The sequence below is a fragment of the Athene noctua genome, chromosome 18 (assembly GCF_965140245.1).
Source record: "Athene noctua chromosome 18, bAthNoc1.hap1.1, whole genome shotgun sequence".
Lineage (NCBI taxonomy): Eukaryota > Metazoa > Chordata > Aves > Strigiformes > Strigidae > Athene > Athene noctua.
In genome coordinates, this window is record NC_134054.1 from 3,128,311 (window position 1) to 3,143,040 (window position 14,730).

Sequence of the window (14,730 nt, forward strand, 5' to 3'; positions counted from 1 at the left end):
TTGTTCTGCCTCTTAGTGGAAATCTGTATTATGTTTTGTCTTTGAAAACAAATTTAATAGGTTTTCTGTAAAAGATGGTTTTGGGAAGCAAAAAGTTAAGAGTTGATTGCACAGACATGCTTGCGTGACAACCATACTTGTAAATGTGCTCATGAATATTTATACACACACACAGAGAAAGTGTTGATAGCACTGCTAATTGTTCTGAAAGTCCATTTCTGGTGAAGGATTTTGTGGATGAAAAATATTGCCTGGCTTTCCTGTTCGGTCACTGAGGTTCAGACCCAAACAGGTGCTGTGCATATTCATGGGACTTTGTAGAGCTTCCTATTCCATCCCTTCTCATTGCAGTAATTAGGGAGGTTGTGTGTTGTTCTAATCAGCTGTGGATGCTGCTGTATGGTAGCCTGTTGTTACAGCATATGAAAGATGAATTGGAATTCCTTGCTCTTATTCCTCACAGCCCTGTGCTTGTGCAGTTTGCACAAGCAAGGAATGAGTGTGTGCTGTATTGCAGGGGTATTGGATTTTGGATGGGGATAGATACTGCAGTCCTGCAGGCTTTGAGTATTTGCTCCGCTTCCCTAGTGTGCAGCTTAGCCTGAAAAAGGCACTGAAGGCAAATAAAACGGGAGGAGGTTATTTATTCCTTGTTTGGGGCTGCAAAGGGTTAACTGCTGCCTGAGCTCATAGACCAGTGTTATGGAAGTTGAGCAATCTGGGTTTTATTAGGGAAACTCAAACTGGGAATTAAGAGAGCTCTAACCAGTAGGAAAGCTTTCTTGGAGGTTTGAAGCGAGTTTTCCTCAAGCTAAGCACTAATTTGAAGTGGCAATGCCAGAATTTCTTGCAGGGGCCTCTGGGAAGCAAAGGACAAACAGGCTGATCCGTTTGAACCATCCCACCAGCTTCTCGTGTAACTTTTATTGCTCTGTTGTGTCTCCCTTGCCCAGGCTGACAAAGCACCCATTGTTTGCCCTGGCACTGCTTCCTCCTCCGCACCCCGTGGAGGCTGCAGCCGCTGACGGATCCTGATCTTGTTCCTGGTGGAGTTTAAGTCCTCCCCGAGGATGCACAGTGCCCCAAAGGGATCAGAGGTGTGAAACGGCCTTATGGACAGATGTTGGGGACCAGGAAAGGCTCCTCTTGCTTCCCAGAGGAGGTGGCTTTTTTTCTACATCTGGGATTCTTTCAGAGGTGGTCAAGGGTTAAAAGTGAATGAGTGTCCATGAAAAAAAGCCTGTGAGCCTGGAGAAATAAAGCCCATGAAAGTGTGGAGCAGGCAGCTGGGGAGGGCTGGGTGGTGCTGGAGGAGGCTGTGCCCACTGCCTTGGAAGCAGGAGCTGATGCTCAGTCCCAGCGTGGCTGGGACAGGTTGTCTCTCTAAAATGCCCCTCTCAGACGTGGCTGCAGCTGAGCTCTGTATTTTTGCTTTCCTCCCTCGGAGTCTCACAGTTAACTGGGAAAATACTATTTTATCCACTCCTCTGCTCCCCCCGACGGGAGGTCCTCATGCACCCTCCAGCCAGCACGAGCCATGCTGCTCCTGCAATCTGCCCACCCGTGCTCGGTAGGATTGTGTGCTTTCTGCTGGCCCTGGGGGTCACGCTTGGTGCTTACTGCAGGAGAACAGGGGTTTTATTTTCATGTTTCCTCAGCCTTTAGTACCAGAGTTGTTCTAAAACAATCTTACTGCCCTGGCTGTGTGCTATATGTGTTCAGGGATGGGAAACCATGGTGGATCTCCAAATGAACTTGGAAGGTCTCTGTTTCTTCCCTTGCTGCTGAGTGGGTGATGTGGGGAAATACCTGTAAACAGCAGGAGTTGCCCATGCCCTGGCGTTAATGGGACTTTCATCCTAGAAATGATGGCTGTGTCGGTGTTGGGCTTATCTGGCATTTCACTTGCACGGAGACGTTGCTTTCTTGCCAGTGATGGATCTTTTCAGAATATTAGGAATATTCAGATATTCCTGGATATTATTATTTCTGTGCAGAAGGAGCTGTTGGGCATTGGAATGGGCTGCCCAGAGCAGGGGGGGAGTTCCCATCCCTGGAGGGGTTGAAGAATTGGGTTGATCCAGCACTGAGGGATCTGGTGGAGTTGGGAACGGTCAGGGTGAGCTGGAGGAGCTTCAAGGGCTTTTCCAACCCAGATGATTTTGGGATTCACTGTCCCGACTGCTTCCAGAGTTTGGCTGCCTGCAGAGGACTGGCTCTTCCTATCATCTGTGGGCCGAAAGTGCCCTGGGGCTGTGAGGAGCCTCAGGATGAGCAGTGTGGTGGGGTCTGTGCCAAACTCTTACAGTCTTTGAGGTGGCAGGGGTTGATGGAGAGTCAGGTAGCAGGTACATCCATGTACCTTTCTGCACTTGGAGAAATCTCTGTGCTTTTGCCAAGATGAGATGAAGAGCTCTGCTATGTTGTATAGGTGCCCTGTCTGCAGTTGATGGTGTGTTTGGCAGTTTCTGGGCTGGTCCAAGCCCTGTGGGCACTGGTGCAGGAAACATTTTTGGGGAAAAACTGTGTTGTGTAACACATCCACAAAGAAAGCACTGAGAGTTGGGAACAGCACTGATGAAGCAGCAGCACATGTATCCTGGTCCTTGCTGGGACAGGAGCATGTGAATGGAGGGGCAGCTGGGGTGGGCTTGATGCCACTCTTGGGGATGGCTGAAGCTGGAGACTCATGTGGGATGATGAGTCCAGCAAACCTGTCCTGACTCCAGGCTGTTGCCTGAAACACCGTATCTCAGCTGGATGCAAGGTGACAGACTGGAGATCCTCAGCAGAGTGGGTGCGGGAGCTGCAGTCCCCTCTGTGAAGGGGGATGTGTTCAGCAAATGGCTTCCTCCAGTATTTGCAGCACCTCCAGGCAGGGGTGCAGCTGTGTGAGCACTGGTCCCTGGTGGAGCACCTCTGGGCTCTGCCCCCCTGGCTGCTGCAGGCACTAAGGACCTCTTGGGGGTAAAGTGTTGGGGGGGGTGGGGGGGGGGGTGGCTGTGGCAGCAGGGGGACAGAGCCACATATTGAACGTCTTGTCCTTTGCATCCTACTTCATCTGTCGCTTTGGAGTGCGGGGCCATTGAGTCTCCAAGGGGAAAAAAATGCCCAGAAATTCCACAGACCCTTCAATATCGTTTCTGTTTTACAGCAAGATAAAAAAGGTCCCTTTGTGTGAGGGCTGAAAGAAATAGCCCAGTCCCACAGCCTCCCCAAAATCTTAATGTCAACTATTTGCCTCCTTGTGTTTTCACATAAACAAGCACTTTCTCCTGAATATCTGTGCTCTGGCTGCTCCCCCAGTTTGGGATTGCCCCTGCTCGGTGGTGCCCGCAGGATGGACAGCCCAGCCCCCTCGTCCACCTCCCGGCCAGGCTTGTGCAGGTGAGGAGATGCAGGACTAGCTAGGGGAGATGTGGGGCAGAGAGTAGCAAGAAAGGCAACTAAAGCTGTCTTTGAAAAGAAATTAGTAGTTTGAGCTGTTTTTAATTCAGCAAACTGATAGCAGGGGGCAAGTTCTTCCTTCCAGGTCTGAGCAGAACCGCAGGGAGGCTGGTGAACCATTCCTGTCTACACCAGCCTGGCCCAGTACCTTGTTCTGCTCTTGCCAGGGCATCACCCATCCTCCTTTGGGATCAGATGTTCCCCTGGTTTAAGTGACTGTCAAACTAATAGCACCACACAGATTGCAGCAGCTGGGAAACCGCCCCTTCTATTTTAGTTGCTGTTTGCATATACACACTGGAGCGTCTCGGTGTAACGCTGAAGACTTCTAGCATGGAGTCCTCCTTCTCTTTTTTTTTTTTTTTCTATTATGTTCCTTTCCCCCTTATAAGAAGAAAAATTAGAAGTGAAAAAAGGACTATAATGTTGTGTCTGCAAAGTAAAAATGAATTAGACTAAATGTGAGTGCCAGCAGCGTTCCTGCGGTTATTGTTCATTCAGCTGTGCCGCACACGTGTGCTGCTCCATGTTCCTGTTCTCGGCCGTGTAACCTGATATATCACTGGGTGCATTGTAAAACATGTCTGTGAAACTCAGGGGATGTAGTGCCTGCAAACTGCTGCTGCTGTGGAAACCCTAATTTTTGTTTCTCTTATGTTCCACACTCAGTTTTCAAACTCAGGGCTGTTGGGGGTGGAAGCTGGTGCTGGTAACTGGGTGTGGACCCTGGGGTTAGGGCGGAGCTTGTGAACACAGCTCTGGAGAGAGGCGAGGTGGTGGAGGGGATGTGATCCACATGGGTTTAGGCCTTACCTCCACCTCAGCACCCATTTGGGGTGATGTGATGGTACCTCCTGACCTGGGGCAGGTTCTTGGCTATTTGCTCTTGGGCCATCATAGTTTATCCCATGCTTCAATTTCCAGTGGTTTCAAAGCCCCTTGAAGGCAATGGATGGGCACCAGTCAACTCCACCTGATGTTAGATCAAGCCCATCCTGGAAAAAACAGAAATAAAACACTTGTTGAGCTATTTGTTTCTTCTGTTGGCTTTTCACTGTGGCCCTAGCACCCAGGTAGGGTTTCTCCCCTTCCCTGGGGATCCTGAGTTCCCAAATCTGTCTTGTTGCCTCTTCTGCTCATCTTTTTCTCCTCTAGCTCTTTCAGAGCCTGTGATTATTTCTTTCCATCGTTATCACACAGCTTTCCAGTTCACATGTATGGGGAGGAGTTTGGGTTGGAAGCAGTTCATGGAGAACTTCAAACAGTAAAACCCGATGAATGAATGAATAAAGGGTAGTTTTGTTGCTCTTATCCTTTTATCAGCTTTATTGGGTTCCCAGCAGTTCATTTAGCAATTGCTGTTCCATCTGGCTTCTTGCTGAGGGTCAAATTAAAATTCTGCTGAAGATGAGAGCAAACTGCTGTTGAGTTGTGTAGGACTAGTAAGGTCTGAAGTTGACTTCTGGCAGAGTAGCACTCGTTGCTTAAACTGAGAGGTTGAAAAATCTTTGGATAGGAACCTTGGGGGCAGGAAATTCCTGTCCTGAGGATCCCCCAGCAATGCAGGCTAAGCCAAGATTGTAAAATACAGCATTAAGATACACCCGATGGTGTGTGTCAGTTTTCTTGGAAGAGTGGATGTAGTTCCCCCCTGGGACCTGGGGACAAGGAAGGGACATCCAGCTGCTGATAGCTTCCCAACTTAGATCAGCAGTTTTCAGTGCTACTTCTATCTGGTTGTAGAAAGGGAGATGTTCCAGTTCAAAGGAAAAAAATCCCATGTCAGTGGAAGATGTGATCTCCATACCAAGCCCACTGCAGGCAGACCCTTTCCACCGACTTGGGTGTCCTGTGGCCTGGCCTTGTGCTGCAGGAATGCATCTGCCTGCAAGCTGCTCGGCAGGGGTGTGCTGCACGGGGTCCCATGTCCAGAGCGAACCGAGTGCTGTGTCTTCTCCACCCCAGCCTTTGGCAATGTCAACTCACACACCCAGCCAAGAATATGGGAACCACATGGCTAAAGACAAATGAATGAGAACCAGAGGTTGGGGGCCCAGAGCCTGTCAGCAGGGGCTGGCTTAAAAACAAATGAAAGAACAGAGGAAAAAATAGTTCTAATTATTGTGAACTTTTGAAAAGACAAAAATAAAAGCTTATTATTTCAGAGTTCCCTTTGCAGCATGTAATTTCATTTCCCCCCGTTTGCCTTTACTGCTTGCTCCGGGCACTGTCAGAACAACCTGATTTATAAGAGACAGCTCTGGCCATTTTTCAGGCAAGCCTCTCTAAATATAAGAGTGTGAAAACTGTACTGCTGCCAGCAACTCTCTTAGAATTAAAACTCGCATGAGTCGTAGCATGAAGCAAAGTGCTGGATGCTTTATGACTTAAATGTCTTTCATAAAAAGCAACCCCTCCTCCCCCCTGTTCTCTTGGGATAATTTTTCCTTTTATTACACAGAATAACTCAACCTGTAGTTGGAGAAAATAAAACAAGCAGTGGCTGTTACCTTACTGTTTCCCTGCTACCAGCTCCCTTGTGTACTCTTAGTAGAGAGTTGTAGATCATGGGGGAGATGTTTATTGACCAAGGGTTTTAGCAACAGAGCTTTGTCTTAAGTTTTCTTCCCATCCTGAAGAGGTAAAGAAAATGAGCAAAACGAAGCATAACACAATGGCAGGTATACAGCACAGCCTGCTAATTTTAAGTGAATTAATAATGTCTGAAAATTAGAGAAGGCCTTAACTGAGAGCCTGAACAAAACTTAGCATGTGCTTTAATATTCTGGTTAATAAAGAGAAGCTGTGTTCACTGCGTGATGTTGCTCCTGTGTATCTGTTTGTGAACACAATCTTCCCCTTTTGCCTGTGGAAGTGCCTGGCTTTGGTGCTGCTTCTTTGGATGCAGTTAGAGAGGCATTTGGACTTTTGACTGTCAGTGTCCTGAAGCTCAGAAACATTTGATTTGGATTTAAAGTTGGCCACGTGTCGCCATTCTCATACGAATCGTAGTTCTTGTTGGTGACTTCTGTGCTGAAGTGCTGCTATTGCCTGTTTTCATTCAGCATCTCAAAAGGATCATTGTTTAAGAGAGGGGTCTTTTAAACTCCACTCTCTGAACTGTGCTGCTCTGGTATCCAAACAACCTGAACCTGATTTAATAGCCTGGTTATGAGCAGGCTGGAGGCTCATGCTGCCAAACCAGCGGGAAGCAGCTTGAGTGGGTCGATGGCTCTGGTCAGGCTGCTGCCGATCCAGCAAAGCTGAGTAGAGGTGGTGCCTTCTTGTGTACAAAAGAGCCTTTTTGATTTGATTTTTGGACTGAGTGTATTTGCAAATGCTAGGATACATTTCAGAAATACTGCTTCTCTGTGGTACTTGTGGGTGAAGGTGGTGAGCCTTTGTATGGCTGTGGGAAAGGCATGAGGCACCTTCCTCCTCTGCTGTCCTGTGTTCTGGTGTCGGGAGCTATGGCAGGTCCCACCCAGACCAGAGCCCAGAGAGAGCTCTTGGCTTTCATACGTGGTCACAAGTTGACCCAGAGGATCTGGAGGACACTGTGCACTGAATGCCCTCTGCAGTAACTTGAAGAATGTACAAACTAGCTGTAGCCATGGCCCTATGTATGTAGCAATGTGGACAATCAGGAGCTGGGTCTTTGTGTTGGAGAGAAGAATGAAAGTGGATTTCTGGATCTTAAACTTTACCAGAATCTTGGAGTTTAAGAGGATTTCTGAAAATTAGGACTGTAATGCCCCTGTAAAGTGGCCTGGCTGACTCTCCAGAGCAGGTTGGAGAGGTTTTAACATTGAGGGTTTTGCAAAGGTCTGCCAGAAAATAAATTTCCAAGAAGAATGGTCACAGGTGTAAAATCAGCATTCTGGTAAAACACACACTGTCTATACGTGTGTCTTGAATCTAAGGCTGTCCTCAGAGACATTCCACTTGACATTAAGATGAAAGTCTGGTCAGGTATGAAGTCGGGAAGGTACAGTCTGATCTGAAGCTGCACTTGCCTTGCAAGCCCAAACAGGTTAACCTCATCTGTTGTAGAGGATGGCAGGTCTTCTCTCGCCTTGAATAGCTGATGTGCTACTTGGCCCCCATCCTAAAAGGAGGCACAGTCTCCCCCACGAGCAAGACGGAGAGCCCAGCCCTGCACAGCTGGACGCAGGCTGCCGCTGCCTGCCAGGTTGGGTGGGCAAAGCTGGAGGGTTGCCCATTGCTCGGGACAGTCAGGTCAGTCTGCTGAATTATTCTATATAGATACCGTTCCACTGATGACAGTAAAAAAAAAAAAAAAAAAAAAATTGGATTTGATCAATGCTGCTCTTGTGGATGGGGTTTTCAAAAACACTCAAGTCAATAGGGAATTTTTGGGTTGGATGAGTTTTATTTCAGGAGGAAAAAGTTAAGCTAACACAGGGTGTTTTTACAGTCCCATTCTAGATGTTACATCCTTCAAGGCCCTCTTTGGAAAGCTTCCAGGTGGGAGATTTTTTTTGGTCTTACATTCCAGGGCTGGCACTTTCAAGGGCACATGAAGTTCAACACTGTGAACCTGAATTTTTCAGGAATGTCTGTGTGCTATAGAGGCCTGGCTCTCAGCTGTCCCAAATGAAAGGCAATACTAAGATGGCTTTATAGTTGTACCTGAGCAGGTGAGGTGCCCCAATGCCTTTGGTCTCATAATTGTTGTTTTTAGCTTTTGTCTGATTTTGCTACTTCAGTCAGGTTCTTTCTTTATATTTAGCATTGGATACTTATCCCGGGGAAAGGAATCAGTGAATTCAGGTGTGTACCAAGTTTGAGACTCAACAAAAGCACAGGATGGGATGTGGATGGAAAGCCTCGTACAACCTGGCTGCCTCTCTTCTCAGTGCACCTACTACCGAGGATGGACAGCAAGAGCGGATGGTGAAGAACATGAGGTGGAAGCAGAGATGGGAGGGGAACGTGTGGTTTTGGGGGGGAAGTCCTGGCACTCGTGACGGCAGGGAGCAGCCAGGCTGGGGTTGTACTTTACCTGAGGAGCCCCTTTTCCCAGTGTGCAGCTGGGCTGATGGCTGTGACCATGGAAGACGTGTGCCTTGTCTCAGCTGCATCGGGTGGTGTGTGACAGGCCAGCCCTGGTGCTGAGCTGGTCCCTGTTATCAGGGTACACGTGCTAGGATCGGGTTTGTCACTGGAAACCACAGTCTGGAGGGAATGTGAAGATCCCCCCGTGGTGCTCCCCGGTACATGCTGGTGAGATCCTGAGCTGGCGTCGGGACAGGACAGGAATGTGTTGGAGAGCTCTCCATTAGAGCAGTTCAGGAGCAGACGTCTCGGTGTGGGCAGCTTCAGAGCAACCCCAAGCAGGGTTTGCAGAGGCACTGGCAGTCAATAATCCTGTCACTGAAGTGGGAGGGAGGTCAACCCAATTCTGCTCTGGAAGGCCCTTACCGGGCCAGTCCTGGAGATGGGTCTCACTGGCAGGTGCTTATGAAGCAAAGGAATTGATGTGCTTAGAGGATTCCCAGAGATGTTGCGGAGCCTTTTCTCCCTGGGCTCTGAAATCAACTCCAGGCCAGTAGCCAAGCACAAGCTGTAAATAACAAATGGTGGCTGATGATCCCATCTCATTTCACTCGGAGATGTTGTAAACTCTGGGCTTTCCCTTGGTATCTTTTCTCCAGTGCTTTGCATTCCCTTCTTCAGCTCCCAGTGCTGTCATGGTATCTGGCTGTCTCCTGTCGTGCTGTTGGTGTGAACTTCTGTGGTGGCCTCCACAGGGATGTAACGCAGGAAAAGCTGATGGATCCAGGCTCTGTGGTCAGGGTGATGTTTGTGTCTTCTCTCCTTGGGGCTTCTCTAGTTATTGCTGGTTTGGGAAGGGCTAGAGATAAGGTCAGAGGAGAAACGTCTGGGATTTGCATCAGCTTCTGTCTCAGTGCTCCAACATGGGTAATTTGAAGGCAGATATTGTGGCCTTATCTGAAGTTCTTTGCACCTGAGCACCCACAACTACCCAGGAAAATTCACCTGGTGAGTATCTAAACTTTATCCTGTAACCAAATGTTCACACCTTATCAAGTATCCAAACTGGGGTTGTTGTCCATTGCACTGCTTTTTTTTCCCCTCACCATTTAAGAAATTCTAAAACCTTTTTATTTTATTGCCCTGTGAGATGTTGCTGTAGCAATTAGGTGACACAGCTGAGCCCAAGGCTCTTTTGAAACCCCAGCCTACATGAATACCACAGAAATATCAGTATTTATCCAGGATCAAAATAAAACTGTGAAAACACTGAAATATTAGGAGACACGCCTAGTGCATGCACATGTCCTGCCCCGAACTCATGAGCTTAGCTAGCCTCTATCAGGAACTCTTTGAGCTGGGACCATCTGGCTTGGTACAGCAAAGGTAAATGTTCCAACAAAAACACAAGGCATGCAAGTGAGAGGTGCAGGCTGGATCCACATCTCTGCGCTGTAACCCTTGTCCTTCCCTACTCCACTGCCTCATTGTGCTCATTCCTTGCCTTTTCACTGCCCATTTGATTGTTTGGGCAAGGGACTCAGCTGGATCTTTTTGTTTGTTCTGAAAAACATTCAGCACATTTTGTTTTGTGGCTATATGCAGAAACAGCTCACCATCTCCTTACGGCGTGGTCCTCACCCACGTTCAGCTTGTGTTGGCTTTGTGAGGCAGTGGTGCTGCTGGTTTGGCTGTGACGCTTGCTGTCGCCCTGCCCGACCCCCTGGCACCCATCTCACAGTTGTTTGGGGAGGTTTCACTGCGCCTCTGGGGCACACGGCGTTTTCCACGGGCTTTGTTACCGCTGAATTAAATTTACAGCTCAGCCCCGTGCAGTGGCTGGGCGCCCGGGTTTCACTCAGTGTGTTTATTCATTTTACAAAGACCTGAGCTGCAGCCTATAAAAGTGGGGAAAAGGGCTTCAGATCAGCTCTTTTTGTGCTTCGCTAGGGTGGTTTGGTGCCTGATCCTGCTGTTTTATCCGGCGGGTTGCAGTGCTTTAGCTCGCACGTATGCATCCTCGCCGCCGTGGCTCAGAGCCGCTCTGTGCCCGCGGCTTCCTTCCGCCGAGGCTGGGGTGTCCCGCTCTCCATCCCGGCTCCCAGGAGCACGGCCTGAGCCCGCACTCCCCAGTCATCAGAAACACTTGAAAAATTGTTGAATTCTCCTTTAACAAGTGGGAGTTTTTTAACCCTCTTGTAGTGGTTTTTGCTGCACATTAACCTGATGATCTAAATTGTAAAACTGTTCTGTAACAAGAGTTAAAAACTCCAAATAGTGAGTCAGAACAGGCATTTGAAGAGACATGGACTATCTCAGCTTGTCAAAATAAACATTTCATTGAAGCACAGAGCGTGCCACTGTCTGAAAGCTCATAATTTAAAACAAGACTTTTTTTTTGGTTTGGCTTTTCCTGATTATAAAGCTGAGCATGTGTGTATATAGCGTAGGTACAGAATGGCATAACTTTACAGCAGTGTGACCGCGGTGAAACTTTTTTGGTATGGAAACTTTTTTTCTGCAAACACGTCGGGCTGTTTCTATTTATAAACTTCGGGAAGAGCCTGGGCTGCCCGTTGGCCGATCGTCCCCGTACACCGCTACCGGGCTGTCAGCTTCATGGGGGCGTCCCGGCTGGATCTGCTGATGTCTCCCTTGTGGGGAGGGTGGCTGGTGGTTTCTAGAGAGCACGGTTCACGCAGCAGAAGCGAGCAAAGCCCCAACGCACGCCCTTGGGATGCAAAAAACCCCAGTTCTTGTTAGCACGAGTGCCGGGTTGGGGCCGAGCAGGGGGAGCGCGGGAGGGCAGAGCTCGGCGCCTTCCCGCAACGCGAGTGGGAGCACAGCTTGTGCAAAACACACAGTCCTGATGCTTTGCACACCCGGAGCCCATCTGGCACCAGCTGCAGCACCGACAGAGGCTGCAGGAGCGGTGGCCATGGTGCAGGGTCTCAGGATTGGGAGCCTACAGGGTGCAGCTCGGTGCAGAAGCCACTGAAAAGACACTTTTCTTTCCTCCTTCTATCCCTACAATTTTAGCAACAGATAATCTGAAGCAGCATATTTCTTTAAATGCTCCCAGATCTCTAAAACTGTAACTCGGAGCTCTGAGCCTTTCGTTTCTAATGTCCACCAGGAGCTCATGGTGGGACCTCGGGAGAAATGCTCGCAGCTCTGTCCCCATCTCTGACCACCCAAGGTTGGTGTGCTTTTCTGATGAGGACCCTGGGTGTCACAGCTGGATAGCGGAGCCCTAACAAACCCCGGGGTGTTTCTGTTCTGGGTGTTTCCCTGATATACCTAGCTTGGTTACAAAGGACTGACCCTCTGCAGGAGAGAAGGGGAGAAAAGAGGCAGAATTAGTCCCAATTTTAAAAAGAATATAAAATAGTGCACAGTGAGAGGTAGAGACTGGGCTTTCCACTGACTCCTGACTGATTTAGGAACAGGGAGATGTGTGTGATGTGGGCAGGTTTGTAAATCCCACCTGAAGCAGCTTGCCTCCTTGGCTTGTGCTCCTGGCTTGGCCAAACTTAGGGAAGGGCAACCAAGGGCTGCTGTGCCCTCTGGGGACACCTGGTAAACAGGGCTGAGGAGATAAGTATTTACTGGCCTCTATTTCATGTGGGAGATGGTACATAAAGCATCTAAGGAACAACATTCAGCATTATTTTGTGGATTGGACTTTCCACATCTGTAAACCAAATAGCCTTGCTCTTTGATAGGACTGTGTTCTGCCTCTGCTGCCCTCCACAGCAGCCACTTCTTGTCCTTGCTTCTTTTGAGGGCAACTGAGTTACCCCACCTCCTCTCCTTGACTGGGGGGATTCTCAGACTCGTAAGTGTGGATATCTTAAGGAAAAGCCTGACTGCAGGATGGGTGCTCCGCTCCATCTTTGGTTTTCATTCCTTTCTTGCCTGCAGGCTGCTGTTCATAGCTTGTTACAGACCGGTTTTAAATATGCTGCAGCATGGAAGTTCATCCCTTTGACAGCAATGGACCTTCAGGAACCCTTTATCAGCAATACTCTCCTACCATCTCGTCCTAGCTGTTTGTGCTAAGCAAGATTGCATTTTACTACTTTGTCTGTGTAGTCATAGAATCATAGAGTACCAGGTTGGAAGGGACCTCGGGGATCATCTGGTCCAAACTTTCTTGGCAAAAGCATGGTCTAGACAAGGCAGCCTGGCACCCTGAAGTCATAATTAACTGTTGCATTAGGCAAAGGTAGTGAAAAATAAAATATTTGAGACTGAAAACTCTGCTTTTGTGCTATAGAACTCTTGAAGGACTAATTGCATCTAAGTGAAAATAAGACGTTTTTATGAAAAGCCTTGTATCTAAAAATACTAATACCAGTGATGTAATTTTCCAAGATCTGTTTCAATGTATCTTCCTTTTCTGCATTTTTTTTTTTCTGGGAATTTCTGTTTTGAAGTTTCCCTTGGACAGACTTCTTCCCAAGTAGGCTCACTGTAATCTCTCCAGCCATTTCTACCAACATTGTGGCTTTGTGTTTGAGGTGCTAGACTTGAGTGATTAAGGAGTTTAGTGTAGAAAGCCGAGACTGGGAAGATCTTCAGTGTGGTCTTCTCTTGCTGTGTGAGATCTTGTACATTGGTCAGTACTGCAGAAATGAGAAATGCTGATATTTTTTCACCCTTTTTTTTCTTTCCCACTGTGCTTCTTGGCATGATAGTGACCTGTTGCAGCTCCTCCTTGGTCAGTGCAACTTTTGCTCAAGTATAGAAATAAAGGCATAAAGACTAGAAATGATGGACATCATCTGTATTTCTTGCATGGGTTATTTGAATCTTGATTCAGAGTAGCTACCTGGTATGGCACTGCTGTTCCTTTGCGCTGCCTGGCCCTCCATGGACATAGCAAAGCCATTGTCTTTGGCTCCAAAGAGCACCCTTGGTGTCACCAAAGGCATCCTTCTTTCTAAACCTTCCCAGAGAGGCAAGAAGCCAGGAGGTATCTGGCTGTGTTCTCATGGTGTCTGTTTCTTGGGTTCCAGAGTATGTGCTGCCCTCAGCCAACATGGGTCTGCCCAGCCACCTCATCCAGTGCCACCGCCCCCGACCTGCCTACACCACTCACACAGCCCCCGTGGTCAAGATGCTTGCTGAGCAGGATGAGCAGAGAAAGGCTACATCTAACTGCCTAGCAGAGACAGAGCCAAACAGAGAGCCTCAAGAAGCTGGTTTTGAGGAGGAAACCCAAGTGCTGACTGAGCTGAGCAGAGGTAACAGCACCCCCGGGACTGGGAAGGACTCTGTAGGAATGGCCATGGCTGAGAGCACTTCGCCATCACCAAGCGTTTGCAATAGGGTTATTTTTGCAAGAAAACCTCCCTTCTGTGTGCTGCCACACAGCTTCCTGACATGTTCCAGCAAGAAGAAATGATCTGTCTGCAGCTAGAAACAAATAAAAGAAGATGGTCTCAAGTGTTTCATGTGTAGTTTAATGCACTCTGGAAAATAACGTTTAATGTTTTGACTCCTAAAATCCCCATTTGAATGAAAGCAGGCATGCACAAAAGGTGGTGGTGTTGCATTTTGTGCTTGTCTGCTCTCAGGTCTGTAGAGAACCGTAACCTCTTCCTCGTGAACTTGCTTCACACACATCACCAGCCGTTTACTGCTTTCCTGCTTGGAAATGCCCCTCAAAGGCTGCAGTGCGGAGCACGGTCTGGAGATGCGGATGCCTGCATGCCCCCACAGCCTGGCACACACACAGGGCCCAGTTCTCTGCTCTCCTGCATCTTGTGACCCCGCTGGCATCGGCGCTGAGTGCCAGCGGCCCTGGTGGGAATTTGGCTGCGGGGCTGCTGGAGACTCTCTGCATCTACATCCACACAGATGTTGGTGAAGTGCACTGGGAATCAGTGTCTCTTCTCCTTGAAGCTGTGTGTTGCTGAAAGAGCATGAACTGTAAGGGAGAGGAGTTTACAGTGAGCATGTGCCTGTACTTTTATCCCTTTTCCTCTGTCCGGCCTGTTCTTAGGGTGTGAGGTCTGTTCAAGTTGCTTTTACCAGACTTTATGTATGTCTATGTCTATGACTATGCATGTGATGCTTTCATGCACACAAATCAAAAGACAAGCAATGCAGCAGCAAAGCTGCTACTCCTTTCTCACTTTTATAGATGAGCAGAGATGCTAAGGTCAAAATTGCAGAGTGATGTGAGAATTTTTGTGTAGTCCTTACCCCTATGTGATACTGGAAAGCATATACTTAAGGTCTCTGGCTGCTGGTGTA

At 48.3% G+C, this 14,730-nt stretch overlaps 1 protein-coding gene across 1 annotated transcript in view; it reads left to right on the forward strand.

Annotated features, from left to right (window-relative positions):
* Positions 1 to 3,314: 3,314 nt before the first annotated feature.
* The window catches only part of TEKT3 (tektin 3), a 64,443-nt gene continuing 53,027 nt past the window's right edge, over positions 3,315 to 14,730 (forward strand). Inside the window, exon 1 of the mRNA XM_074921774.1 lies at positions 3,315 to 3,387. The gene's annotated coding sequence lies outside the window, so the exon portion shown is untranslated. The remainder of the gene's footprint in view (positions 3,388 to 14,730) is intronic.